Source organism: Pantherophis guttatus, chromosome 13 (assembly GCF_059756535.1).
Source record: "Pantherophis guttatus breed Tessera chromosome 13, ASM5975653v1, whole genome shotgun sequence".
Taxonomy (NCBI): domain Eukaryota; kingdom Metazoa; phylum Chordata; class Lepidosauria; order Squamata; family Colubridae; genus Pantherophis; species Pantherophis guttatus.
This window is the reverse complement of record NC_142075.1, coordinates 18,501,484-18,521,713: the sequence shown is the minus strand read 5'-3', so window position 1 is coordinate 18,521,713 and position 20,230 is coordinate 18,501,484. Positions and strand designations below refer to the sequence as shown.

At 41.8% G+C, this 20,230-nt stretch overlaps 1 protein-coding gene across 15 annotated transcripts in view; it reads left to right on the top strand.

The window, feature by feature from the left end:
- Positions 1–20,230, top strand: part of SEMA6D (semaphorin 6D) — a 320,069-nt gene that overhangs the window by 212,267 nt on the left and 87,572 nt on the right. The window lies entirely within an intron of this gene.

Below are 20,230 nucleotides of genomic sequence, written 5' to 3'. Positions count from 1 at the left end.
GAGGAACGTCAACATCATCGGAGCACTGATGGTGTTGCTTAGTTGTGTAACGAAACATCTGCAAGAAAACAACCAAGCTCAGAGAGCATCAAGGACTCCACAGCATGAGTTGGAGCAAATGATCTCTTGCCCTGGGTTGCTCCTGTCCTTTCATGCCAAGTTGACCAATGAGGCCCTTCAAAACCTGGTAACCAGAGGACTGCTTGCTTTACATCCTGTTGAATCTTTTTGTGGCCTTGACACTGTCTACTTCTGCAGGCGTCAGCTCTTGTAGCTTCAGGTATGCTTAGCTCGTTGCTGTTTTCCTTCTGGAGATAGTTGCTTAGCTTTATCTGTTCCACTCTTTGCTCGAAGGAAACTTCCATCTCTTTTTACAGAAAATTGGAATGGGGGGGGGATTGTGCTTTCTCATTTCTTGTATCTATATCTTCAGGGGGAGAAACTTCTCCCGTGCCTCTCTCATCTCTCTGAACTCTAAACTCCTGCCTTTCATCTTAGCAGCTCCATCAGTAGAAGAAGAAAAGCCACAGAGTAACAACATCAAAAGAGAAGGGCAGAGATTTCCTTCCCAACCCATGCAGACAGGGGTGGGCTGCTGGGAATTCGCAGGGGTTTGGGAGAACCTCTATATAAGATTCTGTGCACTTCGGAGAACCCCCAAATCCCACTCCTGGCTGGCTCCGCCCATCCCACCCCTCCTAGGAGTCCCTACGTGGCCCATTTTGGATGTAGGTAAGTGCAGGGCACACTTGGAGGCTCAGGGAGGGTGAAAAACGGGCCTACCGGAAGTTCGGGAAGGCCAGAAACAGGCCCGTTTCCAGAGGGCTTCTGGAGCCTGGGGTGGCTGTTTTCCTCCTGCCGGAGGTTCAAGTAAAGCCTCTGGAGCCTAGGGAAGGCAAAAACTCCTCCCCCCACTGCCATGGTGCAGGAGGCTGACTAAGCCACACCCATGTGGCCACACCCACCCAGCAAATGGTCAGAGAACCCCTTGCTAAAATTTTTGAAGCCCACCCCTGCCCGCAGATCCTATCTTATATATACATACAGTCACATGTTGGCCTGCTCTCGAGTTGCCATAGGCAATGGTGATGGAAAACCGACGAAGCAGCTCGCAGCCAAAGACAGGAGTGTATTCCAGATATATATTTCTCAAGGCTGTCTCCCAGGGTTACCCACAGCGGCCGGAGAGGAGTGATCTCTACAACCTGCGAAATTGCTCCGTTGGCGAATGTGATTGATGACACACTCTGGGGTGAGAGGGGAAACAGGGTCATGATTAGGGCCATAAATTACGTTGGGTCAGAGTTGGCTTCATTTGGGAACCTGCCAACATGGAGCTCCTAATAAATAACTGGATTTCTTTTGAAGCTTGGCTCGAGGCTCATGATTTAATCAGAGCATCCATTGGAACCCTGACACAAAAGTGTTGAAAAACAAGTTGTCGTGTGTGAATGAACATAGGTAAGGTAAGAACTGGGGTACACCATGGAAAAGAACTGAGTATCTCCTATGTTCGCCCTTTAAAGAAGTAGAGTTAGCAGGTAGGCAGGAAATCCTACTTTGATGTCCATCTTAGCTTGAGGTTCTTCAGCCATTCTGTCTGTTGGCGGCCCTACATTAAGAGACAGTTGTGCTTCTCACTTTTGCAAGCTCTTGAGCTCCCGTGTAATTATTTTTTTCTGCCAAATGTGTGATCATAAATGCAGTTTTCATCATTAATAGTTTTCAGGTCTGGTTCTTTTTTTTTTTTTTTTTTGCTTTCTTTCTTTTTTTTAAGCCCTTGTGCTGGTGTGTAATTATTTTTCTGGCTAATGTGTGATCATAAATGCAGTTTTCATCATTAATGGTTTTCAGGTCTGGTAGACACGTCATTGAGCAGCCATTTATGGCTTCACATGCTACTGGTGACCTTCCATTATGGTTTAATGATGCTGAAATAAAATAAAGTTATCCAATGAGATGTCTGGCATGCAGAGAGAGTTTCAGAATCTCAGCAGTTTGATTGATTCCAGCAGCCGCTTGGCAGGTGCTCCCTTCTGTAAAGAACATGCCAAATGTTATAGCTGGATGACATGGGGGTCACGGCATCTTTGGGAGCTGAATATATTATTATTTTTCAGTATATCAGGATGAGCAATGGCAGTGAAAGTAGGGGGGCCTAAAACGTTATAGAATACCACACGGAGTCCTCAAATTGAGAAATTCTGAAAATTAGGGAACAATAAGAAAAATCTACTTAATCCAAATTAGGGACTAGTTTGTTTCTTCTCCCCAACTTTTATGAATTTGACTATTTATTGTTTACAGAGTATCTCAGAATTAATAACTAATCAAAATTTGGCAGGAAATCTGTGGGTAGTAAAGGGAAATAAATATTTCATTTCAAAAATATGGCCCATTTTTGGCCTCCCAAATGCCCCATGCATTGCGTTTTTGCCCTCCCCAGCCCCCAGGAACACTCTGCAGGCCTCCCAAACCCTCTGTGCACCCCGTTTTTATGAAAAACAGGACACACAGAGGGTTTGGGAGGCCTGCAGAGTGCTCCTGGGGGCTGGGGAGGGCAAATTTTTTTTTCTTGTTTACCTCTTTGAAATGTTGGTGCATCTTATACTCCGGTGCGTCTTATAGTCCAAAAAATATGGGTAATTCATTTCTCCCCTTCCCCATGATAGGCCTCCTAACCAAGAATTCCACAGAACACACCTGTTTCCCAGTCCAGGGCAAATCAATGAAAATCCCATTCAAATTGTCAATTTGATTCAAAATATGTATCTGTTTCAGAATCGTCAAAGAGCAGTTGATTCGATTTGAAAGCCTAAATCAGATTGGAAGAAGCTATTCCCCTCCATTGCGTCCAAATCTGAATCAATTTCATTTGATTCGATCTGGCAGTTTTACAGTTCCATCAAACTGCCTTCCAACTAAATCTTGGAATTGAATATTGGCCCAATTTTGCTTTTGGCTTTTAAAAAAAAAAACCCACACACAAATCAAATATGGGCCATCTTTAATATAACACTTTGCTTTGGTGTTTGTTCTTATTTGCTAAATGAAGCTTTTGCAAGCTGGTGGCTTTCAGAAAGATGTGATTTCTGGAACACTTAGTTTTTGACTGTCCTAGCTGAGATATGTTGTCCAGGCCATCTAACTAGGGATCATCCTACTAGGGGAAAAACTGACAGAGATGGCAATTGTCTCCATAAGGGTGACTCAGTGTTGTGTTGCACAGTACAAGCATTCTAGTTAGACTTAGAGAGCTCATTTGGTGTAGTGGTTAAAACACCAGACTAAAAACCTGGGAGTTCTAGTGCCTCCTTAGGCACAAAGCCAGCTGAATGACCTTGAGCCAGTCACACTCTCTCAGCTCTAGGAAAGAGGCGATGGCAAACCACTTCTGAAAATCTTGCCAATAAAACTGCAGCTGCCAGGAGTCAACACTAGGCAACTGTCTAGGCAGCTGCCAGGAGTCAACACTCACTCAAAGTCATATATTAATCCCAGAAGGAATCTAGTTTGGTGTAATAGTTAAGACATCAGGTTAGAAACTGGGAGACCATGAGTTCTAGTCTGACTTTTGGCATGAAGCCAGCTGGGTTACCTTGTGCCAGTCACTCTCTCACAACCCTAGGAAGACATAGATAATGGCAAACCAATTATGGAAAACTTTGTCAGGGAAACTGTAAGGGCTAATTTAGGCAGTCAAATATCTTTAAGATATCAAAAAAAAAAAAAGAGAGAGATAGATTTAGGTCTGAAATTTTTCATGTTACAATAAGGCTTTGAGTTGGATGGTGTATATGTAGAAAAGCAATGATTAGGGGACCGGAGGTTAAAACATGTGAAGAACGGTTGCAGGAATTTGATATGTTGGGTTTAATAAAAGAAGGATTACGGGTGACATAATAGCAGTCTTCCAATATTTGAGGGGCTACTTCTCCAAAGCACCTGAGGGTAGGAGAAGAAGCAATGGGTAGAAACTAACCAAGGAGAGAAGCAACCTAGAACTAAGGAGAAATTTCCTAACAGTGAGAACAATTAATCAGTGGAACGACTTGCCTGCAGAAGTTCTGGGTGCTCCATCAGTGGAGGTTTTTAAGAAGAGATTAGACAATTGTTTGTCTGAAATGTTATAGGGTTTCCTGCTTGAGCAGGAGGTTGGACCATAAGACCTCCAAGATCCCTTCCAACTTTTGCTATTCTGTTATTTTTTTCTAAGCAATCTCTATAAAGGAGGCCAAGCAAATTAAGAGAAGTATTGTACTGTGCCGTGGTGGCGCAGTGGTTAGAATGCAGTACTGCAGGCTACTTCTGCTGACTGCCGGCTGCCTGCAATTTGGCAGTTCGAATCTCACCAGGCTCAAGGTTGACTCAGCCTTCCATCCTTCCAAGTTCGGTAAAATGAGGACCCAGATTGTTGCGGGCAATAAGCTGACTCTGTAAACCGCTTAGAGGGGGCTGTAAAGCACTGTGAAGCGGTATATAAGTCTAAGTGCTATTGCTATTGGATGGGAGGTGGATGGAAGTAAGATGGTGATATAATTGCAGCAACTAGTTAAGCTCAGATACCTCTTCCAAGTGAAGCCCAAGAGAGACTATCTTTCCATATTACTCCATTGTATCGCACAGGTGACTTTTTTAATCCTTTCATTCTGTTTCATCTGTAACCAACCTTTACATTTTATTTAATTTGGTTTGATATTTGTGTAGGTATGTATTTGCTGCGCTTTCAGAATCCAAGATCAAATGTCTCAGCCTGTGCATAGAATATTTAAGTGATGATTTTTTAAATAAAAAAAAAAATATAATGGATGTATATTAGTCCATGAATGATTAATTCTTCTTGGTGACTGCAAGTGGCTACGGCTGAGTAAAATATTGATGGCACAGAGGAAATGAGCTGCTGTTAATTCAGTTTTTGTTCTTGTAATGTGTAACTAATGTTGTTTCCTTCCAGCAATGTGCATGTAGTGACCCTTTTAAAATGTTCATTCCTGAAGGTAACTAAACTGCCAGATAGGATACGATAGGATAGGATAGGGTAGGGTAGGGTAGGATAGGATAGGATAGGATAGGATAGGATAAGACAGGACAGGACAGGACAGGACAGGACAGGACAGGACAGGATAACAGAGTTCTAGTCTTGTAGTCCAACACCCTGCTCAGGCAGGAACCCATGGCACATGTGCCAGAGGTGCCAGAGGTGGAATGCAAAGCCCTCTCTGCTGGCATGTGTGCCATTGACCCAGCTCAGCATTTCTTTCGTGAGCTTCTGTTTCCCTGCAAATGCTGAAACAGAAGCTCACGAAAGAAAATTATCTTACCTCTTGCCGTGCTGCCAGTGTTGGGATGCCCCACCTCCCACCGTTGTTTTTCTTGCAGAAGTTTCATTACCCAACTTGGTAACATCATCAGTGCTAGAAGGGAGTGGAGTTACTATTCTAAAAATACGAGTTCCAGGTATATTAGTAAAGAAAGAAGCAGACATCCTGCGAGCTCCAGAACTTAAATTTTTAAATTTTAAAAGAATTACAATTTTATTTTACTAATCTTTACTAAGATTAATGGCATATAAAGGCAGAGATCTCTGTAATGGTAGTTTGATACTCTGACGATGTCAGCAGATGGCTGACGAAAGCTTAGTAAAATAAAATTTTAATTATTTTACAATTTTAAAATTTTAAGTTCCGGAGCTCGCAGGATGTATCTCCAAAGCAACATTTCTTCATCAGAAATTGGTGACTGGATAGAAAACTAACCAGCACAAACACTGTTCAAAGATTTCAATGCTACTAAAAGGCCTAACTGAGCCATGGTGGCACAGTGGTTAGAATGCGGTATTGCAGGATAACTCTGCCCACTGCCTGGAGTTTGATCATGACCGACTCAAGGTTGACTCGTCCTTCCATCCTTCCGAGGTCAGTAAAATGAGGACTCAGATTGTTGGGGGAAATATACTGACTCTGTAAACTGCTTAGGGAGTGCTGTAAAGCACTATGAAGCAGTATATAGGTCTAAATGATATTGCTAGCGCTGTTTCTATTTCTATTTACATTAAATATTTTTCTGAATGTCTGCTTGTCCTTCTTGATTGACCCATACCCAAGAACTGTAAGGAGGCATCGAAAAAGTATGAATTGGGGAACTGTGTTAGAGCCAAGATTCCAAGTTCATAACTAGCGTATATTTTCACAATCGGATATTCCCATATGGATTTATGGGTAGGTGTTTTGAAAGCATACATGCACCTTCCAGATCATAAGTGTTTTGACATGCATGATGTAACGGTGAGCTTGCTTTTCCTGTGAAGAAAGATCTACACAGAGTCCTGTGAATTTTGCCAAAAGTAAACAATTTTCTTTCCTTTTCTCTGTCACATTAGGGATTAATGTTAGCGCTATTCCATTGACCTTTTCCCTCCCAAGCGAAACGCTGCTTGGCAGCCTTCCTAATAATACCAGCAGGGTTCAGTAGCTTATTGTACCATTTGCGGTGCTAATAACACAAGCACATTTAGTGAATGTGAGTGGATTTTCCATAATTATGCTGATGCTTTTCAAGAGGAAAAATGGATCGGCTTCTGATTGACTTTTCCCAAAATTTGCCTACTCACAATCCTGTTTTCTTTGGGTCTTGTTTTGTCTTAATGGCACATCCCTGAAAGCTTTTTTTTTTTTTTTTTTTTAATGAGCAAAATCACGTCATTATTTGGAGCAGCCTTCTCAAGACCATTGTCCTCTAAATAGAGTTGTATTTTAGTTCCCATAATCTCCCATCAGCATCCCCCTGACTAGGCTAAGAATAATAACCTCGCTACTCAGTGCCAAATTGAGAGGCTCTGCTTGAAGTCTTCAGATGTTGGTTCCCCTTAACAGTATAGATCAGTGATGGCTAAGCTTTTTGCCATCGCGTGCCAGGAAGCGGGGGCAGGGGAGGTTTGCGTGCATGCGTACCTACACCCATAATTCTATGTGCCCCGCCCCATGCATGCGACCCCCCCTCCCCCCGGCTCCTAGCACGTGATGGCCCAGTAGGCCTGTTTTTCTTTCTCATCTGGCTCCAGATCCTCTCTATGCATCTGGGGAGGGCGAAAACAGACTTCCCCACCCCCTCGGAGGCCCCCCGGAGGCCCAAAACAGCCTCCAGAGACTTGGACAGGAAGTGACTTTTTTGCTGTCCCCAGCCTCCAGAGACTCCGATGCATGCATGCCGGAGCTGAGCTGGCGTGCCAGGCGACATGGCGTGCCACCTGTGGCACGCGTGCCATAGGTTCGCCATCACGGGTATAGATCATCTGTAGCAGTATTGTGCTTCATATACATCACATTGTACTGTGGTTTCCCCAGAATGGCGTATCTACTGTATTGAAAGCTTTGGTTTGATTCAGACTGCACACCTGACAGATCTTCACAACTCATCAAGATGTAGGATGTTGAAGGTGATAATGATGACATTTCCATGCTGTTCTTCTTCCTGGTTGAGCCCAAAACAGTTTGCAAAGGAACCATTTTTTAAAAAAAATCTTGAATAAGACCATCAAGAATCAAACCAGTCAAAACTAATTGTAACAATGATAGCAATATAATAATTATACATTACCATTTATATATAGTAATAAATAAATAATGCAATGAAACAATTATAACAATAGACATAGTCATTATAACAATATAAGGGTCATAAGTAATGTAGGGCACGATGGCTCAGTGGTTAAAGATGCTGAGCTTGTCAGCTGGGTTCGAGACCCGAGGGCCACCCGATGGGATGAGCTCCCATTCCTTGCTCCATCTCCTATCCACCTTGCAGTTCAAAAAGCATGAAAATGCGAGTAGATAAATCGGTACCACTTTGGTAAGAAAGTATTAGCATTTGATACATCTTTGGCATGTCGTCATGCTGGCCACATTACTATGGAAAGTGTCTTCAGACAATGCTGGCTCCCTTGGCTAAGAAATGGAGATGAGCCAGAAATAACTGGACAGGGGAAACTTTACCTTTAAGGGTTATTTAAAAAGAAAAGGAAAAGCAACGTATCAATCTGAATGACAGTCTAAATCTAGAAGTGTCTGTTATTCATACCGAAGCAAACTCACCTATGGAATCTCTCCAGTTCTTCTTAGTCCATAATTGGATGGACTGAGAAGGCTGCATTTTAAAAACCAGGGTCCAAGACCATTCAGACGGCCAGATATCACAGCTACCCAATAAGTTTTCAGAACCAGTATTGCATTTAGGTGTTCTGCTTATTTAAGCCATACCTTTTTTCCCACTCATTTTGTGAAAGTGACCGTAACAAGATTTCAACATTCCAATATGTACTCTAAAGAAATTGCCAAGTCCAGATTCAGACAACATAATGTTAGAGGAGTCTACTAGGAGCCTGGTGGCACAGCAGACTAATAGCCTGTTATTAACATTCAGCTGCCTGCAATTACTGCAAGTTCGAATCTCCCCAGGCTCAAGGTTGACTCAGCCTTCCATCCTTTCTAAGGTAGGTAAATTGAGGACCCAGTTTGTGGGGACAATAAGCTGACTTTGTATAAATATACAAAAGTATGAAGGCTATTAATTAACGCATTGTAAGCCACCCTGAGTCTCCCGAGAAGGGCAGAATATAAATCAAATTAAAATAAATAAAAAATAAAAAAATACTATCTGTTTTTAGGGTAAAGCTGTATAGTTTCCCAGCTTGATAGCTGTTATATAGCTTCTTGCCAGCTTGGTGTTTTTTATTTTTTTATTTGAAATGAAAAAGCCAATATGATTTTTAAATTCTTGAGGATCTCAACGAAGAATTGATAGGGCTAATTTGTGGATGAATAATTGATTGGTCGGTTGGTGCTTTTAATGCTGCCTTTCCGCCAAGAGGCACTAAAGGTGACTAAAGCAGTTATAAATAGAAATGCAGAACCAAATACAATCTGAAGAAAGGATTAAAAGAACAGCCAAAGCTAAAAGAGCAGGCATCTAGATCAAGCACAGATTAAACGAAGAGAGAGTCCAAATGTAAATAAGGCAGCCAATTAAATGTAAATAAGAGTTCCAATGATAGGCATTCAATTCTTAGATAATTGCCTTGTGTCTCCACATCAGCTTGCGATATGGAAATGAGTTTTGATCATATTAATATGCTAATCTAAGCAATGTCACCCCCAACCCAACCTGGCCCATCCCCTTCACAGTTCAAACAGAGAAGAAGAATCTTGTACTTGGTTTGTAGTCTCCATTTCGATGAGTAGGAAGAATGAGCATGGAGGACATATCCAGTCCAAGGTCCAGGCTTTTGATCAGGAGAGCTTCAGAAGCAGATCGTAGTTTTTCTGCTTTATGATCTTGCAGTCAAAGTATTGCCCCAAAGAGTTTGACCATCAGTTGGTCCAACATACTGAATGTTACGCTTCACAAAAAAGCTTTTGCCAAACTAAAACGATTAAATGGCTTAAGATGGCTTAAGATGAATTTTTTAACTGTTTTTAAATGTTTTAAACGTTTTTAATTGGTAAATGAGTTTTAATTGGGCCAAATTTATATATCTTTTAATTGTTTTTAATATTTGTTCTGCATGTTTTTTAATCTGGCTGTACACCGCCCTGAGTCCTTAGGGAGAAGGGCGGTATAGAAATCCAATATAAAATAAAATAAAATAAAATAAATAAATAGAATTCTTTATTGGCCAAGTGTGATTGGACACAAAAGGAATTTGTCTTTGGTGCATAAGCTCTCAGTGTACATGAAGAAAAAAATAAAATATATTCATCAAGAATCATCATCATCATCATCAATGTACATGTATACACAGTACACCCATACAATGCAATTCATTTAACACCCAAAGATCAGGTCCAACACTCATAACAATCCCCAAACACACTCCCACCCACCACAATTCCCCACCCCTAAACCCCCCAAACATCCACACAACAGACCAAGATACAACACTTAGTGATAGTCATAGGATACTAATAAGCAATCAAATCATACTAGGACACAATAAAAACAATATATGTTGTAAAGTTACAAGCAACATGGATATAGCCATAAGTGAGAAGAGATAGGTACTAGTAAGGATGAGAAGAAGAACAGTAATACAGTCTTGGTGGTTAATTTGACACTGATGTGGGAATTAGTTGTTTAGCAGAGTGATGGCATTCGGGGAGAAACTGTCCTTGTGTCTTGTTGTTCTGGTATGCAGTGCCCTATAGTGTTGTTTTGAGTACTGATCAAATACTCTTAGTTAGTTAGTTAGTTAGAACAGGGGTGGGCAAATGTGGCTCTTTTACAACCTGTGCACTTCAACTCCCGGAATTCCTGAGACAGCTGAGAAGTCCACAGGTTGTAAAAGAGCTACATTTGCCCACCCCTGAGTTAGAAGAATATCTGGAATGATGGTATTGATGGTCTTGAATGATTGTATCGAATGACGGAAGAAAAATGATTAGGTTGTGAGTGGGTGCTTCTTACCCAACAGTTCTTAGCACATTTTTTTAAGGACAAATCCACCATAAAAGAGGAAAGCAACATTTCCTTCCACGTGCACACTCACACTGAGAAACCCAAACAACCAAGAATACTTCAGCAAACCATCATTGTTTATGAGATCAGCACCAGTGACAGTTCATTGAAGGGACCAACCAGCATTCTTCTGAATCAAGCTCTGGAAAGAAAACTTTCTGAGGGATGCTCAAGTGCCATGGTTCTGGGTAGAAAATCTTGGGAGCATTGCCATCGATCAAATGTGACATGTCATTACAGATTACTCTTGTTTCTTTGACGAATTCTATTTTCCAAAGGATCTCGGGTGAATGATAGTGTCTCGTTTTTATTTCGGTCTGGTTTACAAATTTACCTCCCACACACACACACAAAGACAAACATAGCTTTCAGTTTGGGAGTTTAACACTGCCATAAAAGAGCTTAGACAACTCACCGGTCTTATTTTGACCAGCAAAAAGCCAGATGGTTGGATTTTTCTCTTGGTCTTGAGAATATTAGGCAGAACCATTTCCCTGACATAACAGGTACATCAATTTTTACACAGGACCAGTTCTGTAAAAATCTAAACATATTTTTATGTTTGAAAACAGTACAGATGAGTCCTTCACACTCATCCATATCATGTCTGATGTTGTAACATCTGCTTTATTTGTGCCTCTTTCTGGAATATAATTGATTACCGTATTTTTCAGAGTATAAGATGCACTTCCCCCCCCAAAAAAAAGAGGGGGAAAATTTGGGTGAGTCTTATACATCGAATGTAGCCCTGTCCACCTGCTGGCCCCCTGGAAATTGGGGCACGCAGAGGCAGCAATACGCTATGGCAATCCCTGCAGCCTGAAACAGCTGATCTTCGGAGGCCGATGCAACCAACAATCAGCTGCTTGTGGTAATCAGGCTGTGCTGACGCTGAAGCTGAAACTGGCTGTTTGCTGCAAGGAAGCAAATTGCTGGGAAGCAGAGGCAAAAACTTTTTTTCTTGTGATAATCAGGCTGTGCTAAAATGAAAATGAAACAGGCTGTTTACTGTTTGCTGCAAGGAGGCAAATTTCTGGGAGGCAGAGGCAGATTTTTTTTTTCTTGTTTTCCTCCCCCAAAAAGATAGGTGCGTCTTATAGTCCGGAGCATCTTATACTCTGAAAAATATGGTACTTAGGACAAATACAAACCCTAAGAGCTTCTCTATCTTTACTTACGACAATCAAATTGCAATATATGAGGTGATCACTGTTGAGTTAAAGACCACTGAAATCCTTCATGCACCCAACTTTGGGTAATAAGAATTTAGTGTATGCACGTATAGACCATTGATTCCCTTCATGAATGAATTCCGAGAGGACCTCCAGATGTCCTTTCATAGGATTTAACTCTCGTTTCTTCCCATTAAGCACCCCAAACGCATTAATCAGATTGTCAGGATTAGCCATATATTTTTTTTAATCTGGTGAACGTGTTTTCCTGGGCGATTGGCCAGAAGTACTGCTTAACCTCACATTGACTCCATAATCTTGAAAAGTCTGAGATCCCCCCCCCCAATTCTGAAGCTCAGAAGCTCATCAGGGTCTTTTTTTAGAACAAGGGTCATTCATGGTGTTGGAGGTACACATGGGGGAGGTGGTACATGACCAAAAGTAGACCAAGAAGAAAAAGTGAGTATGAACATGGGTTCCACTCAAATCAATTTATTATTAAATTAATTGTTAGGATTTAATAGGATCGGTCCCGTATACGAATTGTTTTCTACTGTATTATAAAATATAGATAAGTATTGTAGAAAACGTCAGGGTTTCAAGTAACACCCCCAACGAAAGAAAACTCCGAGGCTTGAGTTTCCTCAAAGTTCCATTTTATTAGAGATGTCATATTGGCCCATCTGGCAAAAGCTTCGAGGTTTTCCCCATCCAAAGGAAAGTCCAAGTCCCTGCCCAATCTCTACATGTCCATCACATGGTCCAATCCAAACATCGTCCCAACTGGAGATCCCTCCCAGTTCCAGCCATCCAGGTGCAAGGCAAGATGACCTTGACTTCTTGAGAAAGGAATGTTATTATGACTATATCTCACCCCGGCTCCATACAATTCCCCCTCTGTCAGGTTTCAATGTCGTCTCAAATAAAATAAATTGCATTTCCAAACAAATAGTCTTTGAAGAAATCTTTCATTTTATTAAGCACAACAACCTGTCCCCGATTGTGGTGTAGCCAACACTGACTTCCTGAACCCAAACCTTCCCTTTCCGTTCCCCAATTGTCGGCGTCTCATTGGCCCTCTTCCAAATCACTCTCCCCATATCTAGTACTTCAGCTCCCAGGAATGTCCCCCCTCCCATCTCATCTCCTAGGGGACATTATCTTCAGGGAAAATAAGTAGGTGAGAAGTCAAGCATCCTCTTGCCAGCTGCCCCCTCTTCTCCTTCTTATGTCAGACTAGAGTAAATACAGGTTGAAGTGCTGACACCCTCTCTGTTTCCCAAAGTAGTAAATGTGGCAGGCCTGGAGACCCAATGAAAAAGATGGCTTCCAGGCCTGACAGACTGCCCCCCACCCTTCTGGTCAGAAAAGCGTGTCCTTGCCATCCATTGCATTTAATCCCCCTTGCCATCCATTGCATTTAATCAGATGATCTCTCAATTCTTAGGAGAAAAGGACGAATTCAAGATGGCCGATTACAATGTGGCAGGAGCTGCCACACCTGGTCATTTTAACAAGAATAATTGAGGCTGTTCTATTGCGGCCAGGGTGTCATCTGAACCAGAGCTTGGACTATTCATAGCTATCAAGTATAACATGGTAAAATATTGTTGGGACAAATCTAATATATTACTTTTATGAGCTCTTTTGGCAGTTAATTATCTTTATTTAGCCGTGTTGTAAAAATTCATATTCTTAGCTGTGGGTAGTGAACCCAGCATAAAGTACACATCTGAGTCTCATAAAATCTGGATGCCCTTTATTGATAAACAAATAAAGAGCAGGATCCAGCCTTAGTTAGGCTTATTCATTGAGATGGATGTGATTTATTAGCAATGATTGGAATTAAACCCCAGTGATTTTTCAATACATGTAGTAAGCTGAGTGTCTCGGAGCCAACCATATATAATTGCAAAATAATTAAAAGAGCACGTATATACTAGAGGCATTTTTCTCCTCTTTTATAGCTCACACTTGTTCTTGGTTTCTTATAATAAATTCCTTCAGCTTGAGAAGAAAAGTCTTTTTATAAGTGAGCAGACCAATTTTGTGAATGTCTTTTTTTTAAGACCAGAAAGAAAACAAAACCCTATGACAAACCACAAAATATGTAGCAGAATACATAAAAATAGCGTCACTATATACCAAAGAAGAACTCTTGAAATCCTCTTACAGTTCAATAGCAAAAGAATTTCCAAATTATTCTTGAGGATCGTTCAAGATTACGACACACGTCTTGTCTGTCTATCCACTATTTGCCTCTGGAAAAAACACCCTACGTAACTATGGAGAGGAAGTCTGGGTTTTTCTTACCTCCGATATCTCCTTCCCTTTCTCTTCCCAGCCATGCATCAAAATTAGAGAGTTTTCTCTAACTTTAGTTCCTTGATGTTGTTCTTTGCATATCTCTGAATAGACTATATCCCAGAATAGACTATATCCAGGGGTGGAATTCAGCCGGTTCGGACCAGTTCAAGAGAACCGGATGCTAATTTTATATCTGGTTCACCGAACCGGTAGTTGCAAGAACTGGCTGGCCACTCCCACCCCGTCCCTCCCAGGAGTCTCCATGCAGCCCATTTTGGATGCCAGGTAAGTGCAGGGCCCGTGTGGAGGCTCCGGGAGGGCAAAAAATGGGCTTCCCTGAAGTTCCGGAAGTCCAGAAACAGGTCCGTTTAGGGCCTCTGGAGCCCGGGGGAGGCCATTTTCACCCTCCCGGGGGCTTGAGAAAAGCCTCTGAAGCCTGGGGAGGGCTAAAATGCCTCCCCACCATGGTGCAGGAGGCTGAGTTGGCCATGCCCACCATGGCCACACCCACCCAGCAACCGTGCAGAGAACCGGTTGCTAATTTTTTTTAATCCTAACCCCTGACTATATCCCAGGCTAAACATGAGTTTTCCAAATATGTTGGACTTCAGTCCCTATAACACCCATCATAAATGGCAAATGAAGTTGAACTTCAATATATCTGGAGAGTGTCATCATGCATCTTCCTATTAGAAAGGGAAAATAAGAATGTCCATGCAGCTGGACTAGGAAAAGGTGTATTCGTGAAGGCAGCATTTCCCATGTTCTAATAACTTCACTACATCCTCATGAAAAGGCTTCCAAGCAGATCAAACATACTCTTTTCCACAGGCATGGCAACCAAGTCACCAGGCCATAGCTTTGCTTTTAGGTGTCCAAGAATAAGAGCCGAGGTGGCGCAGTGGTTAGAGTGCTGTACTGCAGCTACTTCAGCTGACTGCTAGTTCAGCAGATCAGCAGATCAAATCTCACCGGCTCGAGGTTGACTCAGCCTTCCATCCTTCTGAGGTGGGTAAAATGAGGACCCAGATTGTTGGGGGCAATATGCTATTTAATATACTTTCAATTGTTGTAAGCCGCCCAGAGTCCTCGGAGAGTGGGCGGCATAGAAATATGATTAATAATAATAATAATAATAAAAAGGGGGAAAAACCCCATCAAGGAACATGTACCGGTATTACAATGCCTATATGAGTCTCAGGTCCAAAGGATTAGGATCACACATTATGTTGCAGCACAGAAGACTTATTTAACCCTAGACACAAGAATCAAGTTAACTAAAGATTTAATTTAGTTATTTAGGAGCCTTAATGGTGCAGGGGTTAGCATGCAATATTGTAGGCAAACTCTGCCCACTGCCAGGAGTTCGATCCTAACTGGCTCAAGGTTGACTCAGCTTTTCATCCTTCCAAGGTTGGTAAGATAAGGACCCAGATTGTTGGGGGGCAATATGCTGGCTCTGTAAACCACTTAGAGAGGGCTGTAGAGCACTATGAAGCGGTATGTAAGACCTCCCCAAAAATAAGGCCAAGAGCTTATTTCGGGGTTCAAAAAAATATAAGACAGGGTCTTATTTTCGGGGAAACAATGTACTAAATTGACACCAAGTGTCAACAAAATTCAAGAGAACTTAGATTTGTGGGAATATAAAGATTCTGGGTTGATGACATGTTTAACTCCGCTCCCCAGCTCTGCCTACCCAGCTCCACTCCCCAGCTCTTCTCCTATATCGAGTTCCCCTCCTCTGCCATGACCTCCCAACCTTCAGAAAAGTTTTTGATAAATATCTCTCTGAAGGTAGAGGGTTTCATAAGGCAAAAGACTTGGCTCTCTTCTAAAGATAAGTAACTTGGACCATCCCCAGTAAGGAAATAGTTCCAAATCCTGGATCATATTACTTGCATTTTTTTTTTTACAGCTTTGCTCAGTCTGTGTTATGTTTCCTTGAATGGGGCAATTAAATCTGGATTCATTATTTCAAAAACTCTAGCTTTTAGCTATTTTTGACCCAGAGAGCAACTCTTGAGGTATCTACATTACAATGGGGAAAAACGGTTTTATTCTTTTTAGAACTTTGCAAAACTATTAAAAGCATATTTCACCAAACTAAACAATCATCGAATGTCATCACTTTGTTTTCCACGGAGTATGCTTTTGTACAAGATTTGAAATCCGAGCCTTCCAACCAGGCTGATTCATGCTGCATTTTATGTAATTTAGCCTGAGTAATACAATACTAATCTACAGATAAATGTATTTGCTCAGTATTTAAGTGGAATGAGTAACTACTTATCCCAGGAACCACACATTTTCTTGCACAATGCTAAGTTTCCTGGGAAGTTCTGGAGTTCCATAGCACTATTATGAAAATAGGCCACACAATGTTATGCTACCTAGAAATATTCCCTCATTGACTTCCTGGAGGAGTGGCCGAGAATTTATAATCCAGGATGCAAAAAACAGCAATGATAGCCATCGATAGCCTCCCATCGACCTGTACACTCCCACAGAGAGGGGCTCCTCTGGGTGCTGTCGGCTAGGCAATGTCGGCTGACGACCCCCAGGGGGAGAGCATTCTCTGTGGGGACCCCCTACCCTCTGGAATGAGCTGCCCCCGGAGATTCATAGGATTCCCGACCTGTGTACCTTTCGTCGCGCCCTAAAAACATTATTATTCCAACAAGCAGGGCTGGCCTAAATAATAATAATATTTTACTATTTTAATGGGTTGTTTTATTAGAGTTTTCGGCCAGTTTATTTAATTGTTTAAAATTGTTTTTAATTTTTATATTGTCATGGTTTTATTTCTGGCCGTACACCGCCCTGAGTCCTTCGGGAGAAGGGCGGTATAGAAATTTAATAAAATAAATAAATAATAAATAAATGAGTTCATTGCAAAGGAAGACAAACATACATATCAACAGGATAATGTCGCAAGATCCAAGATGGGTCAGTCACCGGGACCAGAGGTTTAGTCTTCCGAGTTTTCACAATTGTACTAGAGCCCATCTTCAGGGAACTTCTCTCTGTGCTTTGGGCTATTCGGTGTGTTGTATTTACACGGTGCCTGTTGTAAGTGGCTTTATATGTTGGTTGTATGTTGTACACAAGGAAACAACAACCAATGACTTTATTGTTCTTAAGGAAACAACAACCAATGACTTAATAGCCAGCCATCAACACCCCAGTCAACTTCTAAAAAGCCACATATAACAGACATTCAGTTCTGTTTTCATATTGAATTTAATGGATCATTTGTTCACATTTTTATTTAATGAGCTGTCCACCATTGGCACTTTATAATGAGATAGGTAGACATATAAAATAGGACTCCAGATACCATCTAATCTAGCACCATGTAATGATGAGTACAACATATCCATGATAGCTCTGAAAAGATCAAAAGGGGAAGAGAAGGGAAGGGAAGGGAAGGGAAGGGAAGGGAAGGGAAGGGAAGTCATCCTTTACAAAACAGTTGAATATATGCTTGATTTCAAATTCCTTAACATAGAAAATCAATTTCTGTCCTCTTTTATTTTGAGGATCTTATTTTTTTTTTCTTTAATTTATATGCCGCCCTTCTCCGGAGACTCAGGGTGGCTTACAATGCATTAAGCAATAGCCTTCATACTTTTGTATATTTATACAAAGTCAGCTTATTGCCCCCACAAACTGGGTCCTCATTTTACCTACCTTAGAAAGGATGGAAGGCTGAGTCAACCTTGAGCCTGGTGAGATTTGAACTTGCAGTAATTGCAAGCAGCAGATGTTAATAACAGTGTTTTAGTCCACTGTACTAACCAAGGGTCTCTCATAGATCACTGTTAGTCTTAGTAGTATTAGATTACTATTTGGATGGAAGCATAATTTAGAGAAGCTTTTAAACCCTCTTCAAGGTATTCCATTTCTCTGTTGTTTTATCTCCATCATTCAGTATTTGAACAGACTTCAGCTGTTGTGAGCTGGCTGATTTTCACAACAGTGTCTAACTAACATGGAAGGGTCTTAATTTAGTTAGTGGGCACAGCACAATGGAAGGCCACAAACTGTTCTCCGTTGCCTTGGAATCCAAATACAAGACAAAATTATGGCAAGGCAAATTTTGGCTGAATATTAGGGAACACTCCTAGGGAGGTGATGCGCTCATGCTATCCAGCTACATTCAAGCAAAGGCTGGAAAAACCATTTGAATTCCCGAACTATGTTTTTTTTTTTTTCCAGCTCCATGGTTAGGGTTATGTAATGCAACAAGCCATGATTTATTGGCAAAACTACAGTAGTCTGGGCTCTCAGCACGCAAATGCCAAACCAAACCAGACCACAGGAGACCTTAGCAAAATAGATGAACCATCCTTCGATTCCATGAACTCAATCATGGACAAACTTTTTAAGAGCGCTCAAGAACATCCTCCTAACTTCAAACCTTTTGCTCATGTGATGGAAGATCAGTAGTTTGGTTTCCTTTCTGGAGTTTGGACAAGCGTATGCACCAGGGATAGGTTCCACTTACCTTTACTACTGGTTCACAGCGGGAGCATGCATGCATGCTTGCTTCGCTCACTTGTGTGCACTTCTCCACATGCGCAGATCACCCATGATGATGTCGTGGTGGGTGGGGGGAGCCTCCCGCCGGTTTTATTACCGGTTCTATAGAACCAGACTGAACCAGGAACGACCCACCACTGGTATGCACCAGTAATGTTATTCAGCCGGTTCTATCCGGTTCAGGAGAACCGGTAGGGATGACTGCACAGTGCCCCTCCCACCCACGATGATGTCATGACATCCCATTTTTCCACGTTTTCAAGGCTCTGCGCATCGTGGAAGGCCTTGCACATTTGCGAACCGGTAGGGAAGGTAAGTGGATACCACCCCTGGTATACACCCTTCCCTGGCGTGTCAAATACAATCACCCTCTTGCAACAGATCTGACGAGGTTTGAAGTTCATGGAGACTTCTCCACTGTTGGAAGAAATATCCATCTGGTTCATTTCCAAGCCAGGAGAAAGACACTGGAAACATGGAGGCTGATTGGAAAGATGGTTTAATGATGAAGCCGAACCACCAAGCACGTGAGATTCTGGGTAGTTGATGACATGGAGTTGAGAGTGAGGGGTTTTTTATACCTTCTCTTGGGCTTTGAACTTGAGCTTCCTGTTCCTGTACTAGAACATGTATTCTATTGGCTGTTGTAGGGGTCATAGCTGGCTTTGCAGGTTGTCTCAGCTCCCAGGTTTGGTTGAAGTTTGGCTGATGCAATGAAGGGGCTTGTTGGGCAATTCCTATTGTGGCTGAGGGCCAATCCTACCTTTGTTCAGACCTTGCTGCAGGGAATTTGCTTATGACTAGAGCTAGCTATCTCTTTATCTCTTAAGTGCTGACATCTGCTGAGGGCTGTTAAGGAAGGTGGGGACTGCTTTCCAAGAGCATGTTCCTCCATTTCTCATCCAGGGAAATATAATGTTCTGTCTTTTTTTTAAATATTTCTCAAAATATTTCATTCTCCTAGGAGAGGGGTGGGTGCTAACTTTCTACACCGCTGATTTAAATAAGTTCCGGATCAAATCTGAAAAGAATGAGTTAATTCATCACAGCTGGGCTTTGGCCTCCGCATATCCCAGTGTGTCAGGGATACTACTTGTACTAAGATTGTGCAGCTGGGGCCCTTTCCTCCCCAGACCGAGGATGTCCTTTCTCTGCCAGTCACTGGATGTGATCTATACATCCCTTTTACACTCAGCTCTTTATGCAACAGCTCTGTTTATCAATTTGCAGAGTGTCCGTCTCCAACTCATTTTCCACGGCCCTGTGGCTGAGACACTGTCACTGAGCAAACCAAAAAAATGCCTGCTTTTGGGGAAAATACAATCAGGCATAGATCAGAAACTTGATTGATTTGGTTGTTTGGTCAAATCAAAAAATATAAAAATGATACAAATAGACACAAATAATATAAAATAGGACACGTTCATAGTAAGTCATAATCTCTACAGTTAGCCTATCATACTAGAAGCAAGCATAGTGCTTCAAAGGGTCTGAAATGTATTTCTGGTAGTGCTGATTTAGAACATAGAATAATAGAGAAAGAAGGGACCTTGGAGGTCTTCTAGTCCAACCCCCCCACTTCAGCAGGAGACCCTGTACCATTTCAGATAAATGGCTGTCCAGACTCTTTTTGAAAGCCTCCAGTGATGGAGCCCCCACAACTTCTGAAGGCAAGTCATTCCACTAATGAGCCATTC